This window comes from Pelodiscus sinensis, chromosome 17, assembly GCF_049634645.1.
Source record: "Pelodiscus sinensis isolate JC-2024 chromosome 17, ASM4963464v1, whole genome shotgun sequence".
In the NCBI taxonomy this organism is placed as follows: domain Eukaryota; kingdom Metazoa; phylum Chordata; order Testudines; family Trionychidae; genus Pelodiscus; species Pelodiscus sinensis.
In genome coordinates this window covers 35,018,141-35,025,552 of record NC_134727.1, presented here as the reverse complement: position 1 = coordinate 35,025,552, position 7,412 = coordinate 35,018,141, and the positions used below count along the sequence as shown (strand labels likewise).

At 58.1% G+C, this 7,412-nt stretch overlaps 1 protein-coding gene across 3 annotated transcripts in view; it reads left to right on the top strand.

Moving 5' to 3' along the window:
• Positions 1 to 2,931: 2,931 nt before the first annotated feature.
• Positions 2,932 to 7,412, top strand: part of PDGFRB (platelet derived growth factor receptor beta) — a 75,339-nt gene continuing 70,858 nt past the window's right edge. The window contains exon 1 of one of the 3 annotated variants that reach the window (XM_075900541.1): positions 2,932 to 3,388. The gene's annotated coding sequence lies outside the window, so the exon portion shown is untranslated. The remainder of the gene's footprint in view (positions 3,389 to 7,412) is intronic. The other 2 variants (XM_075900540.1, XM_075900542.1) reach the window with 2 other exon arrangements.

The window sequence follows — 7,412 nt, the reverse complement described above, 5'->3', positions numbered from 1 at the left end:
CAGGCTCGCTATCGCAAGCAAACTCTTTGTGTGTAGACAAGGCATGACTCAGCCTTGCACCTTTCATAGAGCTATAACTGCATCCACATTAGCGCGGTGGTTCTCAAAGTGTCCGTCTTGCAGGTAGGTCGTGGGCTTGGGGCTCCAGCCTTGTGCCAACTTTCCGCTGTGGGGGGAAAGGGGCAAGCCTCATGGACTGGATCCAACTTGTGGGTTAGGAAGCAGCTGTGTGTGTTGCTGCTCTCCCTCCCCTCCCCCTACGTTGGGGGAATGGCAATGCAGGAAACCACCCACCTGGAGGCTTTCCCCACTGCTCCCATTGGCCGGAATCATAGTCAATGGGAGCAGTAGGGGGTGGTGCTTGGGAGCAGTGGGAGGCACAGAGCCAGGTAAGGGCCCCCTATCCGTCGTATGTCAAGACCCCACACTCTCGGCCCACTCCTGCACCCAACCCCCTGCCAAGACCCCTCCATCCTCAGCCCACTCCTGCACCCAACTGCCCACCCAAATTCCTCCCTGCAACCTCAGCCTGCTCCTGCATCCTACTTCCTGGCCAGACCCTGCACTCCTACCCCTTCCTGCACCCATTTTGTCATGATGGGTGGTTGGCTGGTGGTCTCTGCTGAGCAGGGTAGGCCATGGGCCAAAAAGCTTGAGAACCACTGCACAAGAGGGTTGTAGCCAGTGCAGATTCTAGGGCTGATGTAGCAAACCTAGGGGGGCTGGGGCTAGATAGGCATGGGAAATAGGAGTGCAGGGGGTGCTGCAGCACCCCCAGGTTTTGCACCAAGCTTCCCTGCACCCGGAGGGCTGGCCCTGCTGCCCATCCATCGCTTGCTTTGCCAGTCCCTGTTCCTGGCCTCATAGGGTACGTCTAAACTACATGCCTCCGTCGACGGAGGCATGTAGTCTAGACACACCCATGGAGTCCCACCAGGCCTCCAGGATCAAGCCAGCCCCACTGACTTCGTCACAACCTACTGGCCTCATGGGTTCCACCAGCCCTCAGATCCCATTGCCAACCAGTCTTGCACCCATGGGCTCCTCAGCTGACTGGCCCTGCTAGCCCTAGAGTCCAGGTCACCAGCCCTGGATGCCCCATACCCACCCTGGGTCCTGCCACTGGTGGGGGGCTCTGCCTGGGGGCAGCCTAAGGCTAGGATTGCCAATTCTCCCAGCCACCTGCCCCATTGATGTGAATGGTGTCCGGTCAGTCTGGTCTGGGAGAGTTTGCAACTATCAGAGAGACGCAAACAGGTCCAAGGGGAGGGGGTTCACTCATCACCCCTCACCCTAAAAATTGCTCCGGTGCCACTGTGGGGCTATGAACTGCCAAGCCAGGAGATGCCAGGGCTCAACTCTGCTGAGCATGGGCACAAATTAAGCTCTGGGTGGAGGGGTCTGTTTGCACCAGCCGGGTCAAAGCTGTGAAAGCAATGTCCATAGGCAGTCATTAAAGCAGTGGTTCTCCATTTTGCGGGGGGGTGGGGGCACAGGCTTGGAGCTCCCCTCCTTCCCGCAGCGGTGAGCCTGTGCTGGCGCTCCAGCCCCACGCCGGCTTCCCACTGCAAGGGGGTCGGGGTGAGCCTTGTGGGCTGGATCCAGCTTGCGGGGTAAGTAAATGGCTCTGTGTGCTGCTGCTCCTCCTCCCGGCTGGGGGAACAGCAGCACAGGAAATGGCTCCGCTGGAGGCTTTCCCCGCTGCTCCCATTGGCCAGAATTACAGCCAATAGGGGCAGTGAAGGACGGTGCCTAGGAGCAGTGGGAGACACAGAGCCAGGTTAGCATCCCCCATCCTTCTCATGCCCAGATCCTGCACCTCCATCCCCCTCATTCCCACCCCTCCCACCCAGACCCATTCACTCTCAGCCCTCTTCTGCATCCTACTTTCTAGCCAGACTCCGCACTCCCACCCTTTCATGCACACGTTTCATCATCATGGGGGGTTGGCTGGTGGTCCATGGAAAGGTTTATGTTGAGAAGTTTGAGAACCATTGCACTAGAGAAAGGAATACTCCGTACAGATGTAGTCGCCTTATCTCACCAAAGATATCCTAGCACTGGAAAAGGTTCAGAAAAGGGCAACAAAAATGTTGAGGGGTTTGGAGCAGGTGCCATATGAAGAGAAATTAAAAAGGCTGTGACTTTTCAGCTTAAAAAAGAGGAGACTAAGGGAGCATATGATAGAGGGGTCTATACAAAAGGGAAAGTTATTTACATGTCCCCGTAACATAAGAACTAGGGGTCGCCACATGAAATGAATAGGTAGCAGGTTTTAAAACAAACAAAAGGAAGTTTTTCTTCACGCAGCTCACAGCCAGCCTGTGGAACTCGTTGGCAGAGGATGTTGTGAAGACTAGGACTTCAACAGTTCAAAAAGAGAACTAGATAGATTCATGGAGGTTAGGTCCATTAATACTTATTAGCCAGAGTGTGTAGGGAAGGTGTCCCTGCCTCTGTCAGAGGCTGGAAATGGGTGACAGGATGGATCACTTGATTCCCTGTTCTGTTCACTCCCTCTGGGGCACCTGGTGTTGGCCACAGTCTGAAGACAGGATGCTGGGCTAGATGGATTTCGGTCTGATCCAGTATGGCCGCTCTTATGAGTCCATGCCAGCATCTGTGCCCAGGCGATCAGGACAGGGGCTGGAGATGCTGTATCAGGCCTGGGAGGGCATATGTGCAGTCCCTTTAACACAGGCCTTCTTTAATGAAAACATGAGTCAGCTGCTGGCGTGGGCAGTGGATTTTCTAAACATCCCCTCATATCCTGAGAAAGGGGAAAAAATGGGAGGGGGGGGGGGTTTGAAATCAGGGCAGGGCGAAAGGCCAGAACTGAAAGCAGGGAGAGCCAGCAAGAAGCAGCCCCCCAAGGCGGCTCCTCCAGCCCAAGGAGGAAAGGCAGGGGGCTGCGCTCAGCTTTGCTGAGGCTTTGAGCCGGGAGCTGGGCTCCGAGCCCCTCTCCCGCCCCCGGTTCTCACCGAAACTCCCCCTCAGAGCCTGCTTCGGTTTGTTTGGAATCGAAAGTTTTGGAGAAAGCTCCAGCTGGAAGGAGGCGGGGAGAAGGGAAAGGCGGCTCCAGCCTTGTGCCGATTGGACACGGGCTCCCCCCTCAAGTTCCCCCCCCCCCCAATTGTATCCCCCCCGCTGCCGCGCTGGGGCTGTCTCCGCAGCGCACTTCAGGGCGCCCGCCGAGGCTCCAGGCTCCTCTGCGATGCTCGTCTAGAGGCAAAGCCAGGGCACCTCGGGACTCCGCGGCGGCTCCTGGCTGCGCGGCGCTGGGAGGAGCCGGGCCGGGCCGAGCCGGGCCGGGAACGCTGCCCAGACGGCGATAAGGAGGCGGGAGAGGCGCCGCTGGGGACTGGCGAGCGAGCGAGCCCAGCGCACGGTAAGTGGCGCGCCCCGCGAGCTCCGCTGCGCGCTGGGGGCTGGAAATCCCGGGGGGCTGGAGAGAGGGGTGGGGGAGTCACGGCCGCTCTGCTGGGGGCCGAGCTCGGGAGCCGCCGGCGTCGAGGCGGGCGGGGGAGGGCGAAGGGACCTGGCAGCGAGCGAGCGAGCGAACCCCGCCAGCAGCTGGATGCGCGCACGGGCCCCGCTGCGCTCCTAAGATGCGCGGCCAAGCGCCCGGCTGCGGGGCGCGCCCGGACGGCAGGACCGCAGCCCTGGGAGCTAAGCGAGGGGCAGGGAGCAGGGGCCCTGGCGTGCTGCTGGGCCGGCCTGGGAGAGGGGCAGAGCTGTGGGGGCTTCCCGCTGACAGGCTTGGCCTGGGGGGAGACTTAGCTCTGAGGGAGCTGGGGAAGGGGATGGGGATCCTGGGACAATCATGAGAGGCTTAGGCTATTCCCGAGCAGGGCAGGGGCTGGGCCCTGGATACCAAGGCGCTGGATGGTGCAGAAAGGTCTGGGGAGACAGTGAGCTACCAAGCCAGACAGCTGGTTCTCTCCGACAGGGCTGGTGACGCAGCAGGGGCGGCTTTTCCCCGGGCAGGTCCGTCCCCTGCCTCCGTATCCAGCCAGGTGGCTGGTCCCAGGGCGAGCCAGGGGCTCATGGTTTGTGCGAGTCAGGCCCCCCCCACCGGAGCAAAAGCTGCAGGATCGGGCCCGAAGGAAATTCTCCCCGTTCCTGCTTCTGGGCTGGTAACCACACGCCCTCCTCTGAGCTTGGTCACAGCCCTGGCTGTCCTGCCCAGGGACAGCTCACCCTGCTGGGCTCCGGGATGAGCCCTGGGCACAGGCCGCCCACACTGATCTGGGTAAAAGCAGAGGGAGCAATCCCAAGGGTTGGCGGGGATGGAGGCTGCAGGGCATCTCTCCAGGACCTGGCCATCAGAGGAGAACACAATGCTGAGAAATGCCTCTGCCGCAGGCCAAGGGGGGAGAGGGGACGCAGGAGAGGGACAGTGACCTAGGAAACCTTTCACCTCCTGGGTTTCTCTTTCGCATCTGTCCCAGCAGGATGGCTGGTTAGTGCTCTCTGGGATGTGAGCAGGGGGCTTTGCTCAGTCCTGCCTGGAGATCAGGGCTCAGGTCACACCACCCCAGGGGCCTGCTTTGCTGGATGGAGATGCTGGGGTCTGAATGGGTCCCAGACTGAAATACCGTCAATCAAAGTCACATGGGTGGGGCACGGCAGGAGAGGCAGCACCCCCAGAAGCAGTAGCCTGGGACTCCCCCACACTGGGGCAGGGATGACACCTGGACGGAGAGGGCTGCATTAGGCTTTGAAGTGTGGTCTTAGATCTTCTTCTTAAACCCTTGTCACTCCGAGGGAGCATAGGTCGTCTACAGGTCTCCTCCACTTCACTCTATCTTGAGACAACACTTCTAGCTGACTCCAGGAGTACCCCAGTTGTTGTCCTTCAATCTCAATCGATCTTCTCCATGTTGTCCGAGGTCTTCCTCTTTCGCGTTTTACTTGCAGGTTCTATGTGAGAGCTTGCCGGACTGTGCTGGATGATGGTTTTCTGAGTGTGGCCTCGCCAGCCCCACTTTCTTCTCTTGATTTGAATGTCCAGTGGTCCTTGTCTTGCTCTTTTCCAAAGCTCTTCTTTGGGACACAGTCTTGCCATCTGATGTGAAGGATGGACCGCAGGCGTCTGTCTAGGAATGTCTGTAGCTTGTGAGGTGAAGACTTTGTAGTATGCCAGGTCTTGTACCCATACAACAGCACGTTCTTCACATTTGTGTGGGCGATTCGCAGTTTCGTCTTCGCAGATATTATTTATCAACGTCCACCAAGTTCAGTCTATTCTAGCCTGGCTCCCCAGCCAAGTGCCACTCATCTCCGTAGGATCAAGGCTCGGATGGGGCCCTGCCAGAGCAAGGACATATTTTAGGCTCTGATTCAAGCTGAGCCCCACCTCAGTGGAGTCAGGCTATTGGGTGTGCCAGGGAGGGCCAGAAGGGGGCTGGGATGGTCTGAAAGTGAGATTGTGAAGGAGACAGGGCGTCCTGAAGGAGCCAGGAGTCCGTGGGCAGCATGGATGGGAAGGAAGCTGCGTTTACTGTCCAGCGTCACATCAGAGGGCTATTAATCTGGGACTTTCCAAGGGGCGTGGGGAGCAGGGCCATGTGGAATGGGCCATGGCCTAAGATGCAGCTTTTTCTCTCCTCTTCTCTCCCCCACCCCCCGCTATTTATCTGTACCCTTGACCCCTTACTCCAGCCATCTGAAGAAGTGGGTTATGCCCACGGAAGCTCATGACACCATCTACATGTTTTGTTAGTCTCTAAGGTTCTGCAGGATTTTTTGTTGGTTTTTAGATTTTTTTCAGTTACAGACTAACACAGCTCCGCCCTCTGAGGGTACGTCTACACTTGCTCCCTCGTTGGCGCTAGGGATGCAAATGTAGGCGACCAAAATTGCTAATGAAGCGGGGATTTAAATATCCCGCGCTTCATTAGCATGATCTCGCCGGCGCGTTACTCCCCTCAACAGCTGATTCGAACCAGGAAGTGCATGCCAGGATGCCTTAGTTTGAACCAAAGGGGTTTGGTTCGAATTAACGCGCCCTGGTGCACACTTCCTGGTTCAAATCAGCTGTTGAGCGGAGTAACGTGCCGGGGAGATCATGCTAATGAAGTGCAGGATATTTAAATCCCCGCTCTTGCAGCCCTTACTCGGGCGGGCTGCGCTCACACCAGCAATGCCGCCGAAGTCAATGGGAAACCCCGGGGCAGCGTAGGGAGGTGGCGACTGATTTGCAAAGCAGGGCAAAGTGCGGCTCTTCCTTCCTGTAGCGTTGCAGGCGGCTCTCTGCCCCGAGCTCCGCCTCCAGGGCAGTGGGGCTGCACAGGGGTAAGGGCGAGTCTCCTGTCAAACCCTGGCCCCACTGACATCTCTGCCAGCGCCAGCCGCAGAGCCCAGTGCCAGCCTGGACTGTTCCGGCTTTGTCGCAGCTTGTCCACCAAAGCTCCCGGGAATTGGTTTGTTTTGTTTAAACAAAGGGGGCAAAATCCCCGAGAGGATCGTGGAGGGGAGTGTACAAACTGGGCATTGTTTCCTCCGGAGCTGGAACTACTCCAGAAAGCTCCTTCTGCTCTGCTGGACAAACAGGACATAATGAGGCTGCCCCCCCCCAGTGCCTAATTAGGTTCCCTGAACCAAACACCCCTCTGGCCTCCTCAGCTCCACCCCCCCTTTCTCGGAACTGCCTGGGTCTGGAGCTGCCGAGTCTTTCTGCTGTATATCGACACTGATCATTGTTATTGGTGTTGTGTATCATTTCAAGGCCTCTGTTGACAACCAGGTCCCATGGGGCTAGTGTAGCCCAAAGACCCAGGCCTCACCCCCACAGAATTCCCAGCCTCAGCAGACCAAGGTTTTCATAGCCCCATGTTACAGATGGGGATCTGTGCCTGGAGAGTTAAGTGACTTGCCAAAGGTGGCAGAAGACGCCTGTGGCAGAGGTGGGAATTGAGCCCAGATCTCTCCTGGGCTTCGGTCTACTGCTGTAGCCACGAGAGCAAATTGCATCTTGCCGGGCTGTGCTGCAGAGGGTGGGCTGAAAGGCAGCACTGCCTGGGGAAGGGGCGCAGGAACTGGGAGTGGAAGGATGAGGCGCAGCAGGGAGATGTGGAGAGAGAGGAGGTGCTAAGGTCAGGGGTGGAGCTTGCCCTCTAAAAGAGGCACAGATGCTGCCCGGTCCATTTCCCCGCTCTGCTGCGCAGGCCTAGTCTCCCACACCCGCTGCTCCTCCCCCTGTGCTGGACGCAGCCCCCACGCCCCCACCCGAGCTACGCAAAGGGCTACAAATGTCAGGGAGCAGGGAGCATGAGGCTGGTTACATAAGGAGGCAGCAAACTGTAGCTGACAGGCCCCATGCAGAAAACAAACCCCAATATGCCCCTGTAAGAAATGATGCCTCCAGGCTGCTGATATTCAGTGTGTGTTGATGTAGATGCCCTATCCTG